We start from the raw sequence: 27,666 nt of genomic DNA, 5'->3' as shown, positions 1-27,666 counted from the left end.
ATGTATGAAGTGCTTTTATGCATGTTAAAACTCAAAACGGGTCCGTCGGGACCCTAACACCATAGGAAGGTTAAATAAATAATTCCTAAGCCTCTATATCCAAATTGTTAACTTCAGATTGTTTCCTCTTCTCTCATGAGTTCAGTAAACCTTAAAGTGAGTAGGTTGCATGAGGTGTCCAACCACATCTAATGGCAAACAGGTTTATATCCTCCGCATGGACGCACTTGTATTTGGGGTGAAAAGCCTGCGGTCATAGAGGTGGGGCATTTATGTCGCTGCACACAGCTCTCTAAATGTCCAATATCAGCACAGGAAATTCCTATTAGGAAAGACCTTCTGAAACTGTGTGCCATTGTCCCTTTTTTTGTAAGATTCATAACTTAAAGACGAAGCAAATGACAAAAAGGATTCAATGGGATGCAGCCGGGAGAAGGATAATACAGCAGGTTTTCACCTGAAGTGTGGACATTTGGAAAAGCCATAAACACTTTTGCCTTTAGATGTGATCAGAGAACATTGAGTGCATTGTTTTATTTAACAATATGTGCCGTAACTTCATTCTTATTGGGGGTCCAAGCCCGAGGGGCTGGGAACCGCAGTAGCAAAGCAGGGCTGTGGAACCCTGCTGTTTTCTAAGGATTTTCTTCTCCTGCTCCATTATTATTCTACTCTGCATAAAACTCACGCTACAGCCTAAACCGTACATGGTGGCGGTGTGCAATTTTCTGGATTGGTCAGAAACCGTAAAAGACCGCAAAGACCTCAGAAGCAACAACTAACCAACTTCCACCACTAGGTGGCGCTATAGCGTTTGGCCCTATTACTCCCAAACCAGGTTGAACATTTAAAAACCATACTATATGCACGCGTATCCTGGATCCAACTAAATCTCGTGGCCACGCCCATTTCCGCCTAGACTTTTATTCGTGAAAAAAATCATGATTTAACGAAAAACTACTTTTTCAAACTCATCCTAGACCGTGCCATTGATCTGCACAAAATTTGGTAAATATCATCTCCAGACGGACATGACAAAAAAAACATTTTATAGAATAAAATATATCACGCTAAGCACAAAACCAACTTTTTCAAACTCGTCCTAGGCCATGAGATAGATCTGCACAAAACCTGTTACGTAGCATCTCCAGATGGCCGCAACAAAAAGTTAGTCACAGAATTTTGCTACGTTGTAGTATGCTGTAGTAGTTGCTATGTGAAGTATGTGCAATTGACGACCAAACAAATTTACTCTAGCAAGCTACCAACATGTCATATTATATTGCGGCCATACTTAATGTTAAAAGCAAAAGACTTGAGAGCAGTGTTTCACATCTCTCCACGATGCTTGGTATTAAATATAGCGAAGATTGGCCATTAGGGGGTGCGATAACTCAATGCATGAAATTTGCAATTGTATATCTCTACCACAGTAAATGCTATCAACACAAAATCTGTGAGGATTGTTTGTTATGCTGCTTGGAGGCTCTGTACCAATTTTAGTAAAGAAGGCCTTTAGGGGGCGCTATAATCAACATAGAACCATTTTGGGCCATGTTATCCCTTCTGTGGTTTAGTGCGTTGTAGCCCAGAAGCCCAGAGTTTTTTGGAGTCTTTTGTCAGCCTATTGTTGGCTAGTAGCAGGATTAAACACGGTTAATATGTAGAAATTCACTTGAAACCGGGACGTACAACAGTCTGCATCTGGCCAGTGCCAGAGTCAGAGTTGTCTGAGAAACAACACCTACGGAACTTAATGGTGTCTTCAATTGCAGCTTGTAAGTTACTGGTACATTCAAGGGTATTTTAAAGTACTCTTCTGCCATTCAATGGTTATTTTTTGCAGTTTAACAGCAATGCACTTTTCAGTTTGGCCTTAGCAATAAACACGCCATTCTCTAATGTCACGTCTGTCTTTTTGTGCTCTTCTTCTTAAATATCGGTTGGGGCCCTTAAAAGGACATCAAGCCTCCACAAGCTGTCGCGGCGCTGGGCTGTGCACCCCTGAATCTTTGTAACCATGCGACCACTGTGCATGCTGCGCGTTCAGTTCTACATGTTTGGCTGGGACTAATGGCCCAAGCCGGGTTGCCTCTGCAGACATTTGTGTGATTCTGACAGACCACAGGGAGTCAAATATGTGGACAGAGAGAGACACCACACTGTGAAAAGAAGAAACATTTTGATGGAGAGTGTGGAAAAACATGAGATTATTTTGACAAAGCTAAAAAACAGCTTCTTGGAAATAGTGTTCTTCCCAGTGTAACAGACAGATAGTAGTTCTGATTTGGGATTGATGTCGCATGCGGGTATATCCCACACTTGAATCTGAAAGGCGAGTCAATGTGACACCAGACTTGCGCCATGCTTGGACTCTTTCACGTTCCCTACAAACTGAGACACCAGCTTAGAGAAGGTCCACCAGACCGAGGAAACCACTTGAGAGACTCATTACTAAGTTGACGTTAGAAAAGAAATGTAAGAATAAGAGAAAAATTTACATTTATGTCATGTAAAGTGTTATATTTCGACAAACAGACATTTATGGTTAAAGTAAAATAAGATTGAGAAGAAGAATAAAAAGCATTTAATGGATGAAAAAAAATTGGATATTGGAGACTGTTGCTTAAATAATGAGTGCTTAATGTGTTTTGAAGAAGAGAAAGAGAAAAGCTAAATTATAATTTCTTTGCGTTGAATTAAGACATTGTCAGTTTGTCAAGAAGGTTTACATTTAAAAACTCCCACGCTGTAAGTGATATGGTTGTGAATGTTATGTTCCACTAGCCTTAGCACAGGGGAGCATTGGGGGATTATCGAACAGGCCAGGCCTAAGGGCTTGGTGGGCCCATAAGCCAGAAACTCTGCATGAAGTCACTGTTAATAACTTTACATTTCTGGGTAGTCAAACGGCTTAGTCATTCAAGCTACAAAAGTACAACTGAAAACTAAAGAAAGAGCCAAAACTTTCAATTTGAAAATGTCAACAGCAAAAAAAAACATCATGATACAGTTTAAGTGAGTGTATATTCCCACTTTTGAGAGGCTGAATACTCTAAACACTATGCAATATTGGCCTTTCAACTATGAGGGGAGAAATCCAAAATGCAAACTGGAAACGTGTCAACACGGGTCCATTGTCTCATAACACGCCTATGAATATGTGTTTTTATGTGTAACCTGTTTTAGAGAACATCGGACTACTAGTGGGAATACAGTAAATCTGATTTAAAAACCGATTTCCACTGATTAAATTGACCCCCAAAAAATTTAGTTGGTGGTGTTTTTAATAAATTTCCTGTCTGCAACTAATCAATGTCCATCAATGACCACTACTGGAATGGTGTGCTATCTTCACACTAAAGGTGAATCAGTGGTAAAAAATACAGCCGTTTGAAAAAGCGGTGCTTTGTTTTGGCTTTATTGTCTTTAACATGGCAGCTTTGTCACAACTTACCCATTCTACAGCTAAAGCAGACCACTAAAATGTGCTGTTGGAAAACACATGAGGTAATGGCAATGCTGAATAATAATCTTCCTTAAATAGATGTTTATACAGGATACTAACAACACAACAAATATATGTAATATAGAATCTAAATATATCTGTTTAACTAACTGTTCATACCCAACACACCGTTATTTAAATTATATTCAATTTTTCCATGTTTTTGTGTCGAAGTGACTGATGAAAACAGCAATTGGTAATTTATTATTTGTATATAGTAATTGGTCATGGATTAAGGGCAGATATTATAATGTCACATAAGAAACATTGGTCACTGTCGGCAGCGGTGAAACAAGCTACAATTTAAGTTAATAGGGAAATTGTCCAGCTTGTATTTATCTTCACAAAAGTGCAAATTTTTTCACTGAGAGCCTCAGATTGTTATTTTAAGTGTCTGACAACATTATGGAAAGGATTTCTGAGGATGTCAGCTTTTCTGTTGAAGAGTAAGATCCTGTTTTTAAACATAAAAGCTAAACCCACCAGACTCCATGTAAATAAACAATAATTTTAGCATTGTAAAATACATTTCATTCAAAGTCGACAATGAAAAGCCATTTTGGATCGTCTTTTCTCTCTTCCAGCAATTACAACTCTAGTTTTGGTTGAAATAAACACAAAGTTTACAGATTTACATGAAAATATTTTGTCTCTATACACGCTATTGCTTTTTAAAATGGAGTCTGGTGGGTTTAGTGATAGTAATTTCAGAGGTGTTTCTGCTTAAGAATATTAATCTGAGCCTGTCGGTGGCTAAACAAGCACTTTTCTGAAGGTTAATATAAGATTGACAATCGCCATATTAACTTACATTGTAGCTTGTTTCCCCGCTACCAACTGCAAAGACCACGCTTAATACTGGAACGATGTCAAAGATGTTGTTTCCATCAGACACTTAGACTCAAAAACATAGGAAAATGCGGTCCAGCTTGGAAAGAATTCAAGGTACAAAACTGCAAAAATATTCTTTTGAAAATATTTGTTACTAAGTTACAGTCTGAACTTAAATCACATGAACAACAGTTGTAACAGTATATTTATTTGACCATTAGTACTCGCAACTCATTGGTCTGCAGCGCTCTGAAAGCTGCCGGTTCACACCAATGAGACAAGACGGTGTATCATCTCCATAGCAACAACTCTTTGTACTTCCAATCAAACTTCCGACTTCCAGACTTTTTGAAGATAGATATATCATTTGTTGTGTCTAAATGTGAATGTAGATAGCATTAGTGATTGTGAGATGCTCTACAGTTACATTTCAAATTTGAAGAAAAACTTGTTTTTTTCCTGATTCAAGGCTTTGTCCTAGGCGCTCCCTCTCTTCAGTCACTCTCTAGTTTGCTCCAGCATACATACGTGCATCCGGGGAACACGTTGAGTCATTTTGACTACTTAACATTATTATTATTTAATTGTAGCTGACTTTACGAGATGACATCGCTATTGGCTTTAGAAACAGGTGATGTCTCTAATGTTTCAAAACCAACCTCTGGAGACTCAAACCAGCTGAGATGCTGCAACACTGTCAGATGGTTTAAGTCAACCAGTTGTAACTGACAGTTTGGAACATCTCTAATAAAAATCCCAACAATTTTCTCCATAAGGATTTAGATTTAGCCGTAATTTCTAAATCATCAGAGATAGGCCAACACAATCTCTGAGGTTGTGAAATTAAGGTTTCTGCTCCTAAAGAAGCTAGAAGTCTAAATGAAATCAACCTTGTTTAAAAAAAAACATGTTTTGTTCACAATATCATGGAGAACAACTACACTACCCACAATCCTAAGTGTAACAGCAACATTTCTGATTGATCCAACTTGCTGTTACCGTGTAAACATTTACTGTTCCCACGGAGCCGCTAACGGCTAGAGCGAGCTTCTGCCATGGAGCCTATGATAGTTTCTGTACACGATCTTGGACCTTTGGCTTTTTTGCCATTTTTAACATGGTTATTTTGTGCCAAATCAAATGTTTTATGATTTTATTCATTTTGTAGTTGATTGGCTTGGTTCCAGACTTAAAACTCTTTATATAAGCATTTTCAAAACGTCAATGAAACGATTGAATGGGTAAAAACACTTCTGGGACCAACGCTGTTAAAAAAGTGGGCGGTCACTGTTGAACTCTATTAGCTGGCTTGGGTCGAGCTGAGACGGACTAGTTCAGATCGTTGCATCTTCTTTTCCTGGAACGTTTTAAAACAGTTTTGTCTGTCGGGAATCTTCGGTCTGAACTGGGCTCAACAGTATAATAGAGTTCCTCATAACACCACTAGCTCTTTGTAATAAGACAAACTCAACGAAAAGTCGCCGCCTTGGACGGCTGCCGTGTCTCGAGCTCCATGACAACTTTGCTTTCATTTTCTTTTATTTTGTTACTTATTTTTGACTTTTTATGTGAAGTTTTATGTTTTGTCTTGGATTCTTATTTTAACTAGCATGCTTTTCTTTTTATTCATGTTGTGCTAGCATTGTTGGAGCCTGAGAACAAAGAATGCCATTGCCTACAACAGCTCCTCTGTAACTGTTGTGTTGAACTTCTAATGTCTGGCCCATTCCATCGGGTATTTTGGAGATGAAATGCTGTGAATGTCTTTGTTGGTGTGTCCACTTATCCTCAAACTAGCTTGTCTTCTTCAACTGCAGGTACACAGTGATTACTTCTATTCTCTGAGAGCCTTTTGACAGCTCTCAGAGGACAGCTTATTGCTTTCAATCAAACAGGCCTGTACTTTATGGGCTTATTACAGCTAGCAAGACAACACTTGGTGGGTATTTGATCAGAGATCAGTCCTCGCTCTTTGATTCTTGAGAGATGTACACCACAACTTGTGTGTGTCATAGATTTTCACATAGCTTAAGCCTTAAATATGGATTATAGGGTCAAAACAAGTTTAACTTATTTAACCCCCGGGATTCCCTTCAGTTTATTGATCAATACAAACTGATGCTGTGTAGACTTGCACTGTTCAAACCCAATACACGGTTACTTCAATTTCTAGCTAAGGTGGAAAGGCTTCCATAAATAAGTAAAAGAGGCTAGAGATTGTAAAATCTTTTTTTTTTTTTTTAAACAAGGCAATAAGTGAATGGAAATATAATAAAAATTTAGTTTTTTTCCAAAAGTCAGAGCAGCAGACTGAGATTACATTTACATTGCAACGTTTTGGTTAAAAAAAAACTTACAAAAAAAGTTTTTTAAACTCATTCCCTCTGCTCTGGCCCCTAAACCGGAGACATTTGGAAACACTTCTGACCCGTTTAAGTTTGGAATCTGCGGGGTTGTGTTACAGTCTCCATGGATGCAAACAATAATAATTACGTACATAATAGTCATAATTACATACATTACCTGATAAATGCAGTCATGTGCCGATGCTTCAACTTGGACTCACGGCAGTTTGTGAAATGGTCAGGTTATTTAGATATATTGATTCAGGGTCACGATTTCCTTGTTTATTTTGTTGTGGTCACCATGAAATGGGAACATGACCATTTCCCACACTGCCATGAGAGTGGACTGGATGCTCTGGCAAGCAAAAGCCCCAATGTCTACATGTCCTGACAGCTAAATATTTTAGGTAACTCACAAACTGAAGAATCCTTGTCTTGTTCATTGATTTGCACGGTGCGTCACTCGCTTAAGCAACAGATTGACACAATTCAACTTTTGCAGTGGGCTAAACTTGTCAGATTTCCTGCGCTGCCCCTACCTGCCTGCTCGCCTCTTAATGAAAATTATTTGCGAGGCGTTTAAATCGCTCCCTATGTGAAAAGCCCTTAACGTGGTCAATCAATCAATCAACATTTATTTATACAGCACTTTACAGCAACCAACAGGTGTCCAAAGTGCTTTGCATCAACCAAGAATAAACAAACAACATTCATTAAAGACACGAAAAAAACACATGAAGCATAGAAAACAGAAAAAACACATGAAGTTGTCTAAAATCATCAGAAGAAGAAGAGGGAAGTTGTTGCAACACTGCTGCGTATTAAAAGCCATTCTAAATGAATAAGTTTTAAGTTTTGATTTAAAATGAACAGCATCGGTTATACTGCAAATGTCAGGGGGGAGCTTGTTCCAGAGTTTTGGGCCAGCAACAGCAAAGGCCCAATCGCCCCATTGTTTGGACCTCAACCTTGGGACTTCTAAAGTCCGTAGATCTGAAGGCCGCAACAGTTTGTCAAATTTCATGCTAGAATCAAATGTCACACCCAGATTTGTGACAGTTTGCTTGGCGCATGAAGTCAAAGCTCTCAGACTTAAAGTTGAATTGTTTGACATGAATTTTGTACTGAAGATAAAACCCTCAGTTTTGCCCTCATTCCGAGTAAGAAAGTTCCAAGATAGCCGCAACTTCAAATCATTAATGCCGTTAAGCAGGCAGTTTAGTGCAACACTGTCATTGGGTTTCACAGGCAGATAAATTTGCAGGTAATCTGCATAACATTAAAATGACAGGTTGTGCTTGTTGATCATAGCCCCTAATGGCAGCATATCCAAAGAGAACAGGATAGGGCCAAGAATTGAACCGTGGAGCCCCAGGAGAGGAGCAGATGATGAGAAGTCACCCATTGTGACAGAGAAACTCCTATTTATCAAATAAGAGCTAAACCATTTAAGTGCAGAGCCTTGAATGCCTACAAAATACTCAAAACGTGCAAGAAGGCCTGCATGGTCCACTGTATCAAAAGCTGCTGTTAGGTCCACAGCACTAATACACTAGGATCCCCAGCATCTACTGACAAGACAATATCACCGTGAACTCTTAGCAGTGCCGACTCAGTGCGATTTAAAACCAGATTGAAATTTTTCAAACACTGAGTTCTGTTGTAGTAGTGGAGTAAAAAGTACAGTATTTCTCTCTGAAATGTAGCAGAGTAGAAGTAGAAAGTGCCATGAAAAGAAAAGACTCAAGTAAAGTCCCTCACCGTCTACTTAGTTACATTCCCACACTTTCTAGGACAGTGTAAAGTCAAAACTTAAAAAGTGACTGAAAAGGATTAGGCTGAAGCAAAAGTGTATATACTGTTGTCCATCTTATAATAATAATAATAATACATTTTATTTAACAGCGCCTTTCTAACACTCAAGGACGCTTTACAGACAATAAAAGACAGGGAACAGAAAAATGTAAGTAGTAAAACAAAACAAATAAAACAAATAAAACAAAAAACAAAACAACAAAACAGGAACAGTGTATTTACAGATAAGCGAGCTGGAACAGATGGGTTTTGAGTCTAGTTTTGAACAGGGGGAGAGAGTCGATATTGCGGAGGTCGGGTGGGAGTGAGTTCCAGAGCTGGGGAGCAGAGCGGCTGAAGGCTCTGTTCCCCACGGTGATGAGTCGAGCTGGGGGGACAGTGAGGTGGAGGGAGGAGGAAGATCTGAGGGAGCGGGAGGGGACGGCGATGTGAAGGAGTTCTGATAGATATGGAGGAGCAAGGTTATGGATGGCTTTGAAAGTATGGAGAAGGATTTTAAATTGTATTCTGAATTGAACTGGAAGCCAGTGGAGCTGCTGATGCTTATGTTCTTGTGGATTAAATCTACCCACCTCAAAAGGAAATTAAAACAAAACAATGTATGTAAAGAATAAAGGAAATTAATCACATTTATAACCCTTCAAAAAGCATTACAATCTGTTTCTTTAAAAACCAAAAAGAATGTTTTTATTTATATTGTCACTGTTCTGGCAATTTGCTTTTTTGAAAGGTAAAGTTAAAAACATATCTCATTCATTTGTTGAGTTGACCGCCTTTGCTTAATTTGGAGAACAATGCATTAGAACTCAAAGAGAGCAGCATATGATCCAAGATTAACTAGTCAAAGTGGATAAATCGTTTTTTTTCACAAAGGCTCTTACTTGATAATAAAAAATTGTGTATTATTGTGGATCTTAAAGAATGGTCTGTGAATGATTCTGGAGAATGTCCTTGCACTTCTATCCTTGTGCATTTCTATCTCACGTGAATGGAATACAAGAATACCCAGTGCATCTCACCCCAGGTCCCTGTGGAGAATGTGTCACACTGGCTGCGTCTCCAATACTCATCTCTGATGCTCAGGATTACTGTTGACAGCTGGGTTGAGCTGCCCTTGTAAAATATATGTGTATAGTAAGTGTAGTGTGTGGATTTGCCCATCACATACGGTATTGATTTTAGCGCAGGTGCTGGCTAGTTTAAAAGTGCTGGTCTTTACTCTACATCTCAATCCTCAGTGTGTACCAGAGCTGACAGCGGGTTTTTTTTTTTTTGTTTATTCCAAAAGCATCACAGCTCTTATCCCTCGGCAGCCTTTTCTACACAAATCAATAAGGATTGTGTCACCCGGGATTTTTGTTTGCTCTCACAACACACACAAATAAATGAACACACATGTGAGGATGAAGCAGTTTTTGATCTGAAAGTGTGTCATGTTTATCATCTAAGCACTAGCAAATACTCTCTAGGTACACCTGCTTTAGTTTACCGTGCCATCAAACACTAGCCGGTATCACAGCCCAGTCTCATGGCACTTTGTGGAATGGTCACGTTGTTTAATCTTTTGATTTATGTACAAGTCCAGTTAATGTTGTTATTTTCATGTGTCGATGAACAAATTTTGAGGTAATGTATTTCAAGGGGAAGCCTATTTTGTGATCACAGAAATATGGTAGCGAGTTGTAATGAAAAGATGAAATTTCTTGCAGGGAGGTTGGTCGGGGGGGTCGATAGGTCAAACAGGACTTTCACCCTGGAGAGAGATTGCTCGTTGCAGTTCCTCTCCGTTATTCTCTTCCTAACCACAACCGTCCCGTTGTTGTCTTAGTGTCCTGCATGTGACAGTTCCTTTCCCCGTTTTTTTTCCTAGCCAAAACGGTCTCGTTGTTTTGGCCGGCCTGCGGCCTTTCATTTCCCTGTTGCATCTCAGAGACCGCGGATCGTGTCTTGGCGCGAGTTGTTGTCACCGTCTCGCATGTGGCCTTTCCTTTCCCGCTGTTGCACCCCCCAGAGAAGCTCCAGTGTCATGGCCGTTTGTGGAATGGTCACGTTCAAAAATCGTGACATGTACATGTAATAAACAAAAAAATCATGACGTATACACAAATAAATAAATAAACTAAATTAACGTGACCATAAAGAGGCACTCACACAGAAACTAAAGTGTGTTTTTCTTGTGTGGGTCTCCATTGATTGTGGTTGTTACACATTCTGTATGTGAAGGTTCATATGCATACATCAATGTTTTATTAAAGATTTAACAAGGGCTGGGCAACATATTGACATTACATTGATACCGTGATATAAGACTAGATATCGTTTTGGATATTGTAATATTGTGATATGACAAGTGGTTTCTTTTACTGGTTTTAAACGCTGCATCACAGTAAATTGTTGTTATTTACTGAACTTACCAGACTGTTCTAGGTGTTCTATTATTTGCCTTCCCCCACTTAGTAATTATATTCACAATACCAAGAATGTTTTTCTTAAATCTAAGTGTGAAGACGTTTTCTCAAAGCATCAGTTATCAACGCTACAATATCGTTGCTATATCGATTGCAAACACACACACACACACAGAAAATGTCTGATTTTCAGCAGCCAGCCTCCCTCTCATCCACAGTCACTACATGCTGCTGGCGCTGATTTGAATAGACCTGAACGCTACGCTGTATAGCGCTGATGGTATCTCCTTTACTGCTCTGTGAACCTGGCTGCTGTGTGTATGCGCCAGGCTATGCTGCAGTGTATCAGTATTAAATTGAGACAGTTTCATAAACTGTAAAAATAAAGACATTTTGTATGTTAAGTCCTTTTTTCTGTGTTTTGGTACAAATCATTTAAACACCTGATGTGAGCCATATGGGAGTATCCTTTGCATGAAACTCAAAGTTTTGAGTGTTTTGGAAGCCTTGACCTGACTCCCAGAATAAGCAGCATAGATGTTGTCTCACTCCGCCTCTCTGCTGAGCCCTGTTCATGTAACAGCATCCCTTAAACTGTATTTCACACTGTGATAGTTGTATTTGCAATTAAAAATAAATAAAATATGCCTCCCGAACTGTTACCCTACTGTAGGGTTATATGCTATTCAACATCACTGACAATTTATCAATATTTCAAAATAGAAAATAATACACTTCATAATGTTTAGTATTCATAACACTATTGTATTATTGTAAAAATTAGTAATAGCAGTTACCTTTAAGTCCTTCCTACATTTTTCGACGGAGGAGCAAAACGTGCTCCTTGGGAAAAAGATACAGTTATGCCGTGTTCATACTATCAAACGAACTGGACTTTGTTGTCAGAAGCGAAAGCCCCCTTCCTTTACTGAATAATATACCATCAAATTCAAAATTTTGAATTGTTCCTTGCAGAATTTTGTATTTTCCTTGAAATAATTAACCCTTGTGTTGTCCATGTTTCTCAGCTTTTCGCTTTGTTAGTTTTTTTTCCAGCTTATTGTCGCATTATTTTTTTAAGTTGTTTTTTCTTCTTTTGTGTTGCTTTTTTCAACATTTCTTCTACGTTTTTGGCCACTTTTACATTTGACGTGCCCCTTACTAGTTTTACACTTATTCTTGGAATTCATGGACACTTAACCTCATTTTTGAGGTTGAAAAGCAGAAATATGCTATAAAATTTAATAAAACACCAAACATATAATGAAAGTAGTGTACTGATTTTTCATTTTACTTGAAAAGAGCATTAAATAGAACCATCCATGTTCATTTTTGGCAATTTATGATATAGACATTTTTTTTTCAAGTGGGTCAAATTTGACCCTCGAGACAACAGCAGGTTTAAGATTTCATAAATTTGTGCCTGAAAATCAGAATGCAGTTTTTTTCCAACACAGATGCATTCAAGTTAAGGTTAATGTAGTACGTTCTTAACAAGCTTTTAAGCTTGTAGAATTTTTTATCAGCATGTTATTACTTGGCAGTGCCCAGGAGGTGAACTGGCACCTCTCCAGCTACCAGTACACCACCGTACTTTGGTCTGTATGTGGACTTGAACCAGCAACCCTCCATTTACCAACTTCCTACGAACTGAGCCACTGCCACTGCCACCAAGTGCATGCTGGCTAGTTAGGAGTTGTGAATAGAGCACTTGCTTTGGGAGGTGAGTATCGGGCATCTGTATGACGTGGCTTGTCCATCTCAGTTTGTAATTTATGATACTGGTGGTGATGATGTTTGTGCGCTTCTCTTCCCAGCTGACATGCAGGATCTTTCGGAGGCATCTCTGGTGGTAGGTCTCCAGGGCTCTTAAGTGCCTGCTGTAGGTAGTCCACATCTCCGCACCATAAAGAATTGTTGGCAGGATGACTGCTTTGTATAGAAGCAGCTTGGTCTTTGTAAGCAGGTCTGTGTTTTTTTAACGCTTTGCAAAAGCTCCACTTGCACAGCCTAATCGGTGGTGTACTTGCAATGAGATTGTGTTCTGCAACCTTTGTCAAGATTAGGATGTCGTTAGATTTGATGGTGCCACGCTATGTTGTATAATCCTAACCTACTCCGACATTAAAGTCCCCAAGGAGGAGGAGTTTGTCTTTGGAATGGCTGACAAGATGTATGGAGCATATGCACTCACAACAGTGGCCATTCGGTTTCTATCCAGTTTTAGTCAGACTGTCATTAGGCGCTCGGTGATGACCTGGGGCAGTTCAATGAGTTGCTTTACCAGGTTATTTATTATGGCAAAGCCAACCCCGTGTATCCTGTGTTCACCCGCAGGACTGTCGTTCTAAACGACGAAAGGAAGGAAAAAAGGTGTCCTTCCCAGTGTCTAGTGTATGTTAACATGTGTGTAGTGGGAATATGTGGACTGTTGTTATGCAGTAGTTGCATGCTACGTCTTGGCTTGGCATCTTGTTTCTGGTGTATGAGTGCCCCCAAGTGGCCAAAATAAGAACTTGGTGACAAGATGCAGTCCAAGTGACACCAGGACCTTTATAAAACACATACAAGCACACACATTGCTGCAGAAGCACACACACCTGCCATCACACAGTAAGCTGAATGTCAGCATATTTTAGCAGGAGGCTAATAAATATCCCCGGCCCTCGGAGCTGTTTAAATTACCAGCATCTCACACTCCCTGCCTGCCAGTGTGTGTGTGTGTGTGTGTGTACGCGCGCTCACATCAGATTAGGCGTATGCGTGTACATGAGCTTTTGTTTCAATTCAATTATTTCCATTATGCCAGTCAGGCAAGATCAATCTTTCACCGAGAGCGAGAGCATTTCACCAGATCAATCATTCAGGGAATCCAATAGTATTTCTAGCTCATCTATTTACAAATCAAATTAAGAGTCATCCATTGTAAAGCAGCTGTAGCAAACAGGACACCACACAGGATGAGACCGGTGCTCCAAAGAGACAAAGCCATTGATTTTTCTCAGGTGATACCCATTTATTTTTGACATTTTGCAGTACACAGTGCTTTGGCTCCGAGCTGCTTATCAAAAAGAAAGAAGTTTATTTTCTTGGCATTTGCTTCTTGTGGAGAAACATGCAAATGTGAAATGTGACCTCTGCAGTGGAACTATTGTATTAATACACTGTGATATTTGGAATAAAAACTAAACCAAGTCTTTTATGTAATCACAAGTGCCTTAATTGGGATACTTGCAACATAAAGGGTTGTTGTAGTACTGTTAAGAATACAAAATTATTGATTTTGTTTCTAATTATTGATTGAAGACATTTTTATAAAAGAAAATGTATTAGCATATTTTGAATTGCTTCAGTACATTATTTTGTATTAATAATACATATTTTATTAATATAAGCAACTAAAAAGTGAAAAGTGAGACTTGGATGACTTGTGGTTTTTCATTGTCTCTAATTTAAGTTTGTTGTTCCTCTAACAAACAAATTGTTTGCATTTTCTGAAGACGAGTAGGTTCGACAGTAAGTACAGTACATGGACTGGACGTCTGTAAGGTAGGCTATAGGGTTGTGCCCATGGACGATATCATGTCATTGTCCATCGTGATGGACAATTGACTGGCATCACTATGGAGACCACCCTGTCAGACACATGCTAATCCTGGTGGAAAAAACTACTAAAGACAGTTTGTGCTTTGCTGCCCCTTTCCTTCCCGGCTTTGTTCAGGGTTTAAACCATGAAGCAGTACAACCCTTCTATGTTTGTCTGTTTTAGTTACTACTATTATAATTTGTTGTTTGACGCGCTGGCTCAAATTCCTGTGAGCTGGAATGAGCTAGAAACATGAAACTTGGTGGAATAACTGGAAATGGTGTGCGTGTGCTACTATAGAAACATGAACCCATTCACCACATGGTGGCGCTGTAATTAAGGCTTCAAAATGCTAACTTTAAAAGGCCACGCCCCCCCCCACACCGTAAGTCTGCTTGACTTGAAATTTTTTCACACAGGTGCAGCTTAATGTGCTCTACAAAAAAGCCTCAAGGACCATTGCGGTCTGCCTAGAAAAATCTTCAGGCATTTTGAATTTAGAAAAAAAAAACGTTTTTGAAATCTCCTCCTACACAGCTCCTATTGCTTTGAGTAATTCATCAATGGATCAAGCTTGTTACAAGTTGTATAAAACATGTCCAGATCTCAATTACTGTTCAGGCTAGTGACCAATGAACTTTGAAAAGGGGCGTGGCTCTGGACATCAGCAACCGAAAGAACAATTATCACAAAACTCACAGGGTGTGTTCAGATAAGTGCCCCAGATATACATGTATCCAGACAGTTTAATATACATATGCTACTAGGGGGCGCTACAAGCGCAAGATAGGCGATGGTTATTACAAACTTTTTTTCTATAAATCACATATAGGGTCCTTATCCTTTTTCAGTAGTAAAGAAATTAAGGCTGTGTTACCATCCCTTGAGAATTTGCCCTTTTCAATAGAGAATTCAATAATTCAATCATATGAAGAAGGAAAGGGCCCAACTATTCCCAAAAAGTTGCATAAAATTCAGACGGACTCTCATCAAAGTCAGGGGATTTTCCTTTTTTTGCATATTCTGTACTGCCAGTCTTAATTCCCCAATAGAAATTAATTTGTCCAAGCTAGTGGATTCCACTGCTGATAACTGAGGAAAGTGAAACTGATTTAACCAGCTGTCACAAAGGAATTTATTCAATGTAACCTCAGATTTCTACAGATTGGAATGAAATATCTGAAAGGATTTATTTATTTCGATAGAGTTAGTTCTAAAATCACCATCTGAAGATTTAATAGCGGGAATGTCTGCAAAATAATCACTGGATCTTAATGTCATAGCGAGAAGGTGACAAGGTCTAGCACCCTGAAAGTAATAGCGCTGTCTTGGTCTATGGATGAGGAATTTAGATTACGGTTTCAGAATGTTGTTTATTTCTTTCTAATTATCGTTCTAAAGCTATCCAGTCAGTAAAATTTGTTTGTAACAATTAGTCTAGTCTGGCAAACTCAGCTTCAAGGTTTTGCAGGTTCAGTGACGTAGCTTTGCGCACATTAGAGCAGAAAAGTATGGTATTGCTACTAATAAAAACCTTTTATTGCATCCCACAGAATCCTGGGGTCTTCTACAGAGCCAACATTAATGTCTGCAAATATCTGAAATTCTGCTATAAACCGAATCATATGAGATTCATTTTTCAGTAAAGAAGTATTGAAGTACCATCTAACCGCATGTTGATACAACTGGCCAATTGGGATTGTGCAAAAGACCCTTTTATGTTCAGATAATGCCATTGGAAGTAACAGCACTTTCATTGAATGAAATAATTGAGGGGATGCAAAAAGAAAATCTATCCTGGAATAGGATTTGTGTCTACCTGAGAAAAAGGAATACTCCCTACAGTTGGGATTAACTGTATGCCAAATATATAAGCCCCAAGCTGCTGGCCCATGATTTAAGAGCATTTGTGGCCTGAGCCTGGTCAATATGGGCCTTCGCATTTGACCGATCAATATTCGGGTTACACACAGGATTGCAATCTGTACCAACAATAAAAGAACAGTCCATTAACTCCAGCATTTGATTGGTGAGCGTATTATAGAAATTGCCATCAAAACGTTAGGCACATAAGCTGACACAAATGCAATTTTTCTTGCACCAAATTCGTTGTGGAAGTCACAATTCTGCCTGTATCATCTGACCAAGAGCTAACACTTGAGCTTGAGCTCGCTGATGAAGATGCAATTGTATGATGGAATCTATTGGCTAAACGGCCAGCATCCACCTGCAGTGAATGTGTCTCTTGTAATTATGCAACGTCAACATTTCTCGTTCTTAGTAAGCCCCCAGTGCTGGCTCGTTTATGGGGAGCGTTCAGTCCTCCACAATTCCAAACTAAAAATGAAAGATCACCCATTATCAAAAAATCTGCATTGTAAGTGAAAGCACATATGGATATTGCAACTGCCTTTCACTTCGTTAAATCCTAATAATGCATCCAAAGTTAAGTCCCTCAACAAACAAAACATGTGAAACACATAACAACAGACGAGACGTTGATACAGAAGCACGTTGCTCACCACCGGGGCCGCGTGGTCTTCTTGTCCAAGTTTGCCTTCACGTCCACCGCCGCTCTGGTGTCCTTCGTTTCCAAGAGGAACATAACGTGATGCTGCTGAGGAGGCTGCACACGGGTAACGCGCAGGACTGCATCGGAAGGCTCGCCAAACCCAACATCATCCTCCACTACAACCGCAACAAAGGCACCGTGGACGACCTGGACAAGCTCATCGGCATGTACAGCTCCCGTAGGAGGACGGCGCGCTGGCCCCCCGCCGTGTTGCACAACATCCTCGACGTGTCCACCTACAACACCTTCATGCTATGGCGAGAGCACAAGTCCGAGTGGATGTGCAGCAAGCTCAAAAGGAGGCAAAGGCTGCCCCTTGAGTCCTGCGCTATTTGTCCTCTCTCTAGAGCCACTGGCTCAAGCAATTAGCCAATCGATTATGGTGTCCCCAATATGCATTCGTAATACACAGCATCATCTCTCATTATTTACAGACTACATTTTGGTCTTTTTAAAAAACACATCTCAGTCTCTCCCTCACCTTCTATCATCATGCGAGTATGGAAGCTTATCAGGCTTAAAAATTAAATGGTCAAAGTCTTCACTTATTCATTTAAATTATTCTGCACGCAACTCAACCATCACTGCCGACCTCCCTATAGTTAAGCAGTCTAAATATTTAGGCATTGAGGTCTAACCCTGTGTGACTAAGTGGGTTTGCTCACCACTTGTCCCTTACAGGTCATTAGTAAAGTAAACACACAGTCATGTTAGTCTCAGTTCCAGTTTATTATGTTACAAGTTTAAACACGGTTTAAAGTTTCCCTGTATGGATACTTACAACTGTTTGTTCCTTTGTTCAGTTCCACCATGCAGGACAATTGTTTGGGGAGGGGCCGGCCTAAGTATTTCCTGTTGTATAGGAAAAGGGTGGTCATGGATGACATCACGGGGCCAAACCAAGTAGAGGGTTTTATTGTGTTTAGAAATGTTTATTTTGGTTGTTTTTGGTTATTATATTAAAAAGGCATGAATAACCCTGAACTGATTAGCAGTCAGTAAGATAGGAGGGAACTGGTAACAAAGTTCCACAGGTTAAGAGATTGTAAGGTATTAATGTTATGGAGTAGATTAACCTGCTTTAGGATGAGATGGACTGAAGCACAGAGGTGTGAATTGCCAACCCTATATAGATGGAAGGATTTGTGCTCTGGGGGAAAACACGGAGGTGAGGCTGTGCTGATAGGATCACATGCCTGTTGTTAGCGCTGCTACTTTTTTTGAATATGAAATTGTTGTATGTTCTGATAGTTTAATTATCCTTTGACTGCAGACCACTGGAACTAATCAGCTCTGGAAACAACAATGTCTGACTCTGCCTACCTACCACCATCCTAGCCACTCTGGCAAACTTACCACACCCTGCTTAAACCAGATCATTAAACATAACTATTCTGTTGCTATGAACCGCATTTTGAAAGACATGGAAAAGTAGATGGGTCTCGCAATGTTGATTCAAGTCCGGATCTCAACGGTTAAAAGTAATATTTTACCCAGGGTCAATTTTTTTGAGCTCTATGCTACCTCTCTCCCCTCCTGTTGGCTACTTCAAACATTATTTCTGGTCCTTTGTCCTAAAACCGCTCCTCACCTGGTTTAATCCAGATACATCTGTTTATTGGCGTACCTTAGAAAGTGATTTGACAGAGCCTTGGTCACTCCGTGATGTTCTTTTTGCCAATGTTTCTAACAGTGCCAGCCACGCTTTGGCCCCAATATCTCTCATCTTATCAACATTTGGAGATTAGCTGAAACCCACTGCCATGTATCTTGAAACTGGCACACCTTTTCCCCCATTATTCAATAATACAGCACTCCTGACTGGGGGGAGGTCAATAACAGTCCCGCAATGGGAACAAAGGGGAGTTCCTTGTCTAAAAGACATATTTGGTGAGGTTGGCTTGTTAACCTTCTCGGATTAACAAAATGCATTCAGTCTGCCACGTTCTTCTTTTTACTTTTACTTTCAATTATGATTAACCCTCAAGGCGTACGGAGTTCCCTGGCAGAGGCCTTTGCCCATCTATCCTATCCGCAACTTGTTTTCTGTTTAGCCTAAAAACTGTGGTAAGGTATTTAGGCTTTATCAGTTCTTAGTTATTTCTGGCCGCTCTGCCCCACATAACTCACCGCCGTGAAAATGCCACATTACCACTTTAAACCACATTAAGATAGTTGCCAGCCCTTTATGCACTTTCTGCCCACTTAAAGCTTAAGGTACATGTCTTCATATGTTCTGGAAGTGCTCTCCCATTGGTCAGTTCTGGACCAGTATTGCATCCAAAAGTTTTTCCTTGTTTAATGTCACTGTGCCTGTTATTGTCAATGTCTTGATTCTGAATGACCTGTCAGCCTTTCTGCTCTCTGGGACTCAGAAATGTGTTGTGTGTCCAGGACTTACAGCTGTGAAGAGAATGATTACAACCCTTTGTCTTCCCTCTCTGTTTTTTTTCTTCATCTTTTATATATTTTTTGGCCCTGGGACGCGTTCTCTGTCTTTGTCACTGTTTGTCCAATCCTCCAAAATTATAGTTCACTCGACAAAATACAAATTGTGTCGTAAGAATGGCAAATAAAATGCACATGGAAGAGTAATATACATGATCTTTACATTTAAAGAATAGAAACATAAATAAATCAACTAAGATGTATTGGTCTCTGACCAGTCAGCCGTTCTTAGAACCATTATAGAAGCACGTGTATAGGACTTTACAAGGCATACTGCCCTTCGTCACAATTAAAACACATTTGCATCTTCATCAGTCTTTTAGAAAGCTTTCAACAACTGCCATCATACATTCACCAAACTTCTAACAACAATATGAACAGCAGTCTTTATACAGCAATATAACAGCAACTGTCACATGAATGCATTTTAAAATAAAGGTCACAATGTTAAAATAGCTCTACAGCACTGCGTACCTGTTTTATTTGAATGCAGGCTAGTAATAAGGTTACACCACTGCTTAGTGAACAGAAAAGGCTCCAGGATTATTAAATCCTGGCTGTTAGCATGGTCAGGAGCGAGTTAGCTGCACAGAATAAATCTCTTTGGTAACTTAGGTGCTTTTGTTTTTGTGATAACTGGAAAATCCCAGCGTAAACCGCTATCAAGGTTTTGTGAAATAGCCCTCTGGATATATTGGTATCTTTGGTCCTTTACCCGTTCACTCTCCAATGTTACAATGTAAAACTGTTTCATTCTAACTTTTGTATTTGAAGACTTGCGCAATTGTTGTTGTGCTGACAGAATTAACATATCTCCTCATATAAAAATAAGCGGGAGGATCATTGGACAACCCCAGACCACTCTCACAGCCATACTTGAGAAACAGGCCATCAAGAAAAGTAAAGTCATCACACCCACCCATAATCTCAACAAGCAGTACCCTCTGTTACCTCTGGGAGGAGATTCTGTTCCCTTCCCCTACGATCCAAACAAGCCATGTCCACCTTTGTGCCAGCATCTATCAGACAATAACAATTCGTCTCTCAATGTGAGTCCATGATTTACACCATTGTCTGTAAGTGTAGCCCTTGCTGTATTTCCTCAGAAATTGCAGCTCTCTTTGTCTTCTTTGTCTTTCTTCATGCATCCACCCTCTCCATGCCACTCTTCTCCTTCCATCAACCTTTCTTCCTTGGTCCATTTTCAAAAAAAGTCTTTCTGAGCTGAGAAGTGTTCACTAATAAGTCTAAAACAATGCCCATGCTTAGGCTTTCATCGGAAAATCTGTTTTGAATGTGTGATTAAAAGTTTTGACAGCAGTGTGTTAGCATTTAAACAAAAATTGCTCTAAATCCACAGTTTTGTGCAGATTGGGATAAGTGTGTAGAGTTTCTAATAAAACTAGAGTTTGATCTGCTTGAACTGCTGCTGTGCAGACTGTGGTTAGAGTTTTGCACACACGGCTACAGTTGTGCCCAACCTTGTTTAGCATTTGATAAAACTGTAAACAGAGATTCTGTTTCTTACTGCTTTAAAAGTCATCAAGTGACTCCCACCTGACAATACAGCATAATGTTTTGTCTGACTTTCCATTGACTTCCACAGTGTTTAGCATCACTTACAGCGACCATATTTGGGGGTCACTTTGCCTGCAGATCAGTCAGGACAACGTAGATATAAAGTGCAATCTATTAGCCAATAAGAGAGCTCTTATGTTCATCTCGGAGGAAATCCATCTCCTGCCATGATTTCATTGAAATTGAATTGAACCCTGGCCTGTAAAACGCCCACACACACACCCGCACACACACACAAACCTAACACCCACACTGGAGTATCTAAATGTGTCGAGAGGATGACTGACAGACTCTATCATTAGCATGATAGGCAACTGACAGCATGTCAGACACAGCTGAAATGACCCGCCCAGGGTAAATGATAATATGCTAATAATACCCTTCCAAACTAAAAGACAATTTGAGGGACAAAATTGAGCGACAGAGAGAAAAAGACAGACACAGCAGTTGTGTTTCCAGCCAAACAAAGTTTAAGAGAGCTTTGGAAATGTCACAAAATAAGATGATGAAACATTGTGATTCCTCCAGCTGAGTTGAAGGTAGTGCTGAGAAATTGTGACATTGTTGCATTACTTTTGTCCAAACTTCAATGCTAACATCATACGTTTAGATTTACTGAAATGTTGTGTGTAAAATGTGTGCTGTGTTAGTCCTACATTTAAATGACAGATGTAATCTCATTCTGGAAACACTTCAGTCTGACAAAATTTATTTATATAGATATATATATATATACAGTACATAAAAAGAGTGTAGAGCTAAGAAGAAAAAACATATATGTATTTTCTTTGCATATATTTGATATTTTTCTAAGATCTAAATTTTAAGTCATTCTTGATATAGTTTATATCCTTGACGTTTCACTTCCAGGATTGCATCGGAAATTTCACTCATTTAGGCCGGATATCCATTGCCTTGGGCTACCTTTTTGTCCTTCTCTTTCTGAGGACTATGGTCAACTGCTCCTCAGATCTCTGCAGGGTAAATCAAGACAGCTAGCTAGACTATCTGTCCATTCTGAGTTTTATGTTCCACAATTAAAACAACTTTTGAACGTACACATGTTCCAATTCAATTTTCTTTATAGTATCAATTAATAACAAGAGTTATCTCGAGACAATTTACAGATAGACCACACTTGACCACATCATTTATAAGGACCCAACATTTCTACTGTCCTTCAAAACAAGTTCCTTCCCGAGCCTATTTTACAGCGGCACCAGTGCTTAGCACCGCCCAAGACGACTGTAATTGGTTTACAGAAAGGCTAATAAACCATAGCTTTCCTCCATCCCAGAATGCAATGTTTAGTAGCAAGGCTTTTCTCCAGCACGCTTTGGAGGAAGGTCTGGCAAAGCGAGACTAGTCTTGATATGTCATTATTATTCTTGCATCAAACCAATTGGATGGAAAGGTGAATCAAGAAGAGGGGATCAGATTCTCAGACCTGTGTGTGTGTGTGTGTGTGTGTGTGTGTGTGTGTGTGTGTGTGTGTGTGTGTGTGTGTGTGTGTGTGTGTGTGTGTGTGCGCGAGCGGGCGCACCAACGTACGTGCATGCATAAGTGCGTACGTACATGTATGTGAGACATCGAGATTAGCATTGGAGAACCCAGGTCAGCTTGTAAATAAAGACAAAGAGGTGGATTTCAATCTGGTGGACTGGTTCATTAGCACAAAAAGTTGACAGATTATTTAGCAAGAGCTTTATTTTGAAGAATTATCTACCTTTACAGCATACAAAAGGATTCTCTGTGTGCCTGTTGTCTTTCAAATATCTCAAGAACATCATCCGATGTACTTCACACTTGGCTTCCTGGGTGACTAATGAACATGCCTTTTGGAATTTGGAGCAGTTTGGACAGCGTTGGATATTGGATGTTCATAAACTGTGAATAAAGGGGGGAAGAATTGCTGCAGCATAACGCTGCATTCACTTTTTCCATGTCTTCCCTTCACAATAAAAGCCCAGATTAAATTCACTCAGAGCATTTTGCTAAGAGGGAACTCAATAAAAAGGCATTTTTTTTGCCGAAGCTACATACTCGAGGCCAATTTGAAACGTATTGAACTGGCACTGCACTGTGAAAATAAATGACACAATCCCAAAATGAGAGACAGCCTATCTACTACAAATACATTAAAAACCCCAGCAAACAGGAAGACAATATCAATATTCCATAATAAAATAAAATAAAACAATGTTACAAGGAAAGAAGGCTTTGGCAAAACAGGAGTGACAGTTTCCTTCAATATGAGCAGAGACAATGTTATATCAAGCCGCATGCATATAATGGAGGACATGCCAGTGTCAATTTATCCTATTGTATTGAATATTGTTTCAGGCTATGCTTGCCCATAGCATCTCAAAACCTCTGTCAAAACAGACACACGGGACGGTTATATTGACAAATGCATTCTGTCTGAAGATGTATCCTTTTCCACTTCAGGTGTATTGCAAAATGGAAACACTGTCTTGCTTCTAGAAACTGTTTAAAGCTCTAGTGCGTAACTTTTTCAAGCCATTGCCAGAAGAATACCTACAAAGCTAATCAAGACTACGAACTTCACACAACTCTCTGTGTTTCTCAATATGACTATGTTCAAAAGATTGTCCTGCACAGTGACTTTCCCGCGCAGAAACCCAAGGGAAGATAATTACCTCTTCTCCATCATGTTTTTTTAATCCTCCATGTCTCCTTGGCTCTCCTATGCTTGACTATAGCTATAACACTGTAGCACAAATAGCTTTAACATGCTATCTAAAATCTCCACAATTCATATTGCACCTGCTGGCCAATCAGATGAATGAATCCTCGCTGTTCCACATTCCCAGTCAAAGTTCAAAGGTTGCTCCCAGACTGTGGATTAGTTTACATTGGCTGCCAGATCGTTCTCATCTATCGCCACTTATTCATTTTAAAGGGTAAAGTCCTTCTTTTTTTTTCAACCTGGACCCTATGTTCCTATGTTTTAGTGTTAAAGTGACTGACAGGAACCAAAATCTTTGACATTGGTCCAGTATTAAGTGTGAACTCTGTAACCAGCAGCTAGAATCGTTACAGGGGTTGTGCCAACTGGCGACCGCACAGGGCCCAGCGCTAGCCTGGTTTTGTATTCATGTCATTTTTTTCTTTCTTTTCTTTTTTTTTACATTCAATATTTTGTTATGCCTGTTCTTGATTCAAGGTGCTCTAAAATGAAAAAATCCAAAAACAATTCTTTTTAATTAGGATGTTATGCCGTTGAGCGTGTCAGTGAGGAAGGACAGCAGAAAATAATGTCAGCTACACAAGAGCATGACCGATTTCGCAAACACCGGAATACAAAGACTTTATTGTTGGGTTTGCAGGCAAGAAGGCAAAGAAAGTGACTTTTACCTTATCCAGCATGGTACGTCAGACGCTATATAAAGCTATAAAAAGAACATAGAGTGGCATGCAGCTGAGCTGCCCTGCTGTAGGTCAGACGGCTGTTATTCCAACTGTTAAATAGTCCGTCTTAACACCAAAGTACAAACATCTCTGCGGCAATGCCTTTCATCCTATCTATGTTGGCTCGTATTTCAGCAACATGAACAGAGGGCTTACGTCCACATTTAACACATGCACACACAGCAAGGCAAACGAGAACATACATGTGCACACGCTCACACAAAATATGGCTATATACCTGCCTGAATAACGGCATTCTCACAGTGATTCTTATGCTTGCATCACGATTTACGTCAACGAGCAGGGCCTCGCACGTAAAGTTTGCACAGGGCCTCGTACTAAAGTCGCAAGCGCTAAACCTGCCAGACTCCATTTAAAAAAGCAATACTTTTTAGCGTGTGTGGAGCCAAAATATTTTCACATGTAAATCGATAAACTGTGTTTATTTTAATGAAAACTAGACTTGTGATGGTTGGAAAAGTGGAAAGACGACCCAAAACGGCTTTTTATAGTTTTATTTTGTTTTTGTCCACTTTGAATGAAGTGTATTTTAAGATACTAAAATTACTGTTTATTTACATGGAGTTTGGTGGCTTTAGCAATAGCAATTTTGCGGATGTCTTTATGTTTAAATAAAGGATCTTACTCTTTACCAGGAAGATCACCCTCCTTAGAAATAATTTCCATAATTCTGTCAATCTGTCAGCGACAAAACAGCACTTTTGTGTAGATAAATACAAGCTGGATAATTACCCTATTATCTTTCATTGTAGCTTGTTTCACTGCTGCCCACTGCAGCGATCTGTGTTAATATTGGACCAATGTCAAAGATTGTTGTTTCCATCAGTCACTTAGACATAAAAACATAGGAAAACCAAAGTTACTCTTAAAAACCAATCTGTTTCCAACTGCTTTTCGTAATGACTTTATGATTGCTTTATTTTTTACTTATTTGTCTACTATGCTACACATTTGTTTTTCTAATTCCACTGAACTTAACTTTTCGCCGCAGTGTACCAACTTCACTTTCGCATCACTCGTACAGCAGCCGAATTGTCTGATAGGAACGTTTGAGAATGTACTGCTGAGAAAGATCCTGTTTTGAACAATATCAAGGTGACATATTAATCTCAGTCTACCAAAAATACTTAAAGGGAGGAAGGCACATATTTATCGGGTCAACACACCAGATAGACAGGACAATTAGGAAATATGGAGAAAGTGAGGAGCAAGTGAGAACAACAACCAAAACAGTTAGAAACCAAAAGACAAGGAAAGAAGAGATAAGAAAAGGAGGAATAAAGGAGAAACAAACCCAGAAAAACACAGACTTAGAATGGTGGGAAGAATGACCGAAGAAAAGAAGACCATAGAGAGGAGAGAGTTGTGTTTTATCGCCCCAGAGGCAGCAGCTTTCCTCAGATAAGAGACAGAAAACAAGCAGCAACTGGTAATTGTTTTGCGCAAGCAATTCCCAAAGGCTTCATGGCAAGAAAGCCGCATAAAAAGATAATTAAAAAGTGTTACTGTGAATGGCTGAGCCGCTCAGCCGGTTTATTTTTTTTTTATTTTTTGTAAAGTGGGAGATTGAGGTAGAGAGAGAGAGAGAAAGTAGCAATCGTGCCCAGGGCTGAACATATGGAGGCCATGTTACTCACAGTCCAGGCAGTCAACTGACAAGGGTTTCAAATCTGCTGTAGTTGCAAAGCATAAAAAAAAAGCACAACGGCTACATCCCAGAGAAGGTATAAGCCCCTTTTACACAGCCTGTTCAAGGCAGGGATGTTGCTTCGTTATTTCACCTCTGTAGGTATGTTTCCATCCATTTGTCAATCAAATTATCTGAAGTTTGCTCAAAACATTCATGCGAATAAAGCTGGTAAAAGGTCAATCCAACGGCTTTAAAGCAAATAAAAGCCTGTGAGTAATGACGTCACATGTTGTTATGCTGTCAAACTGGTATATCGAATAGATTTGAGACATTTCAAGGTGTTTTAATTTATTTTCGCACTGAATCTCAACATTCCAGCTAAAGTTTTCTTACAAATGAGTAATGTTGCACAAGTTGTAATAGTGCTTATGTGCCAGCGTGTGATTTTAGATCAGGCAAAGCAAGAGGAAATAATTAACAGAGTGTCAGAAACCAAACAATGGAGTAAACCAGCTGGGGGCCAAGTGGAGGACTTGTTCTGATTGCAGGTGGGGCAGGCACGGACGAATTCCCGGACATCCTTTCTCAAAGAAGACCACCAGAATCGCTGGGCAAGGAGATGGCAGGTGCGGGCGGAGCCCGGGTGGCAGGCAAGGCAGGGGTTGTGTCCCCACTGTATGACCCGGGACCTTAAATTCTCTGGGACGAAGAGACGACCGTCTGGGCATGCACTGGGACTGGGATGGCCACGGAGGGTCTCTTGAAGTTCCACCTCGATATCCCAGGTCACGGCAGCTACAATGCAGGGATCAGGCAGGATTGATGCAGGTTCCTGGGAAGTGGTGTCATCCTTCTGGAACTGACGGGAGAGAGCGTCCGGCTTGGTGTTTCGGGAACCTGGGCGGTATGACAGGGTGAAGTTGAATCTGGTGAAGAACAAAGCCCAGCGAGACTGTCTGGGGTTAAGACGTTTGGCATTGCGGATGTATTCGAGATTTTTGTGATCTGTCCAGACCAGAAATGGAACTGTGGACCCCTCCAGCCAGTGACGCCACTCCTACAGGGCAACCTTGACAGCCAACAGCTCACGGTCACCAACATCATAATTGCGCTCAGCAGGAGAAAGCCGGCGAGAAAAAAATGCACAGGGGTGCAGCTTGTTGTCCTCTCCTGCCCGTTGAGAGAGTATGGCCCCGACACCCACGTCAGAAGCATCCACCTCGACAACGAACTGCCAGTCTGAATCGGGCATCTGGAGGATGGGGGCAGTGGTGAACCGGGCTTTGAGGGTATGAAAGGCGGTGTTGGCCTCTGAATTTCCGGTAGAAGTTGGCAAAACCGAGGAATTGCTGCAACATCTTTCTATTCCTCGGAACTGGCCAGGAGGTGACTGCCGAGACCTTTGCGGGGTCCATCTGGATATTGCCTTCAGTGACGAAGTATCCCAGGAATGACACATTCTTAGCATGGAACTCACATTTCTCTGCTTTGA

The 27,666-nt window shown here is 40.1% G+C and overlaps 2 long non-coding RNA genes across 2 annotated transcripts in view; one reads left to right on the top strand and one right to left on the bottom strand.

Annotated features, from left to right (window-relative positions):
* LOC117951251 overlaps positions 1 to 11,199 on the top strand; it is an 11,345-nt gene extending 146 nt beyond the window's left edge. Inside the window, exons 2-3 of the long non-coding RNA XR_004658112.1 lie at positions 1,784 to 1,789; positions 11,126 to 11,199. This is a non-coding gene — a long non-coding RNA (uncharacterized LOC117951251). The remainder of the gene's footprint in view (positions 1 to 1,783; positions 1,790 to 11,125) is intronic.
* LOC117951238 lies at positions 4,235 to 25,387 on the bottom strand. The gene is made up of 3 exons (XR_004658099.1): positions 25,234 to 25,387; positions 20,373 to 20,374; positions 4,235 to 4,261 (listed from the first exon to the last, which is right to left on the bottom strand). It is a non-coding gene; the product is annotated as an uncharacterized LOC117951238 (long non-coding RNA).
* Positions 25,388 to 27,666: the final 2,279 nt, after the last annotated feature.

Source organism: Etheostoma cragini, chromosome 10, assembly GCF_013103735.1.
Source record: "Etheostoma cragini isolate CJK2018 chromosome 10, CSU_Ecrag_1.0, whole genome shotgun sequence".
Taxonomy (NCBI): Eukaryota; Metazoa; Chordata; class Actinopteri; order Perciformes; family Percidae; genus Etheostoma; species Etheostoma cragini.
Note: the sequence above shows the minus strand (reverse complement) of the source record. Positions and strands in the feature narration are given on the sequence as shown.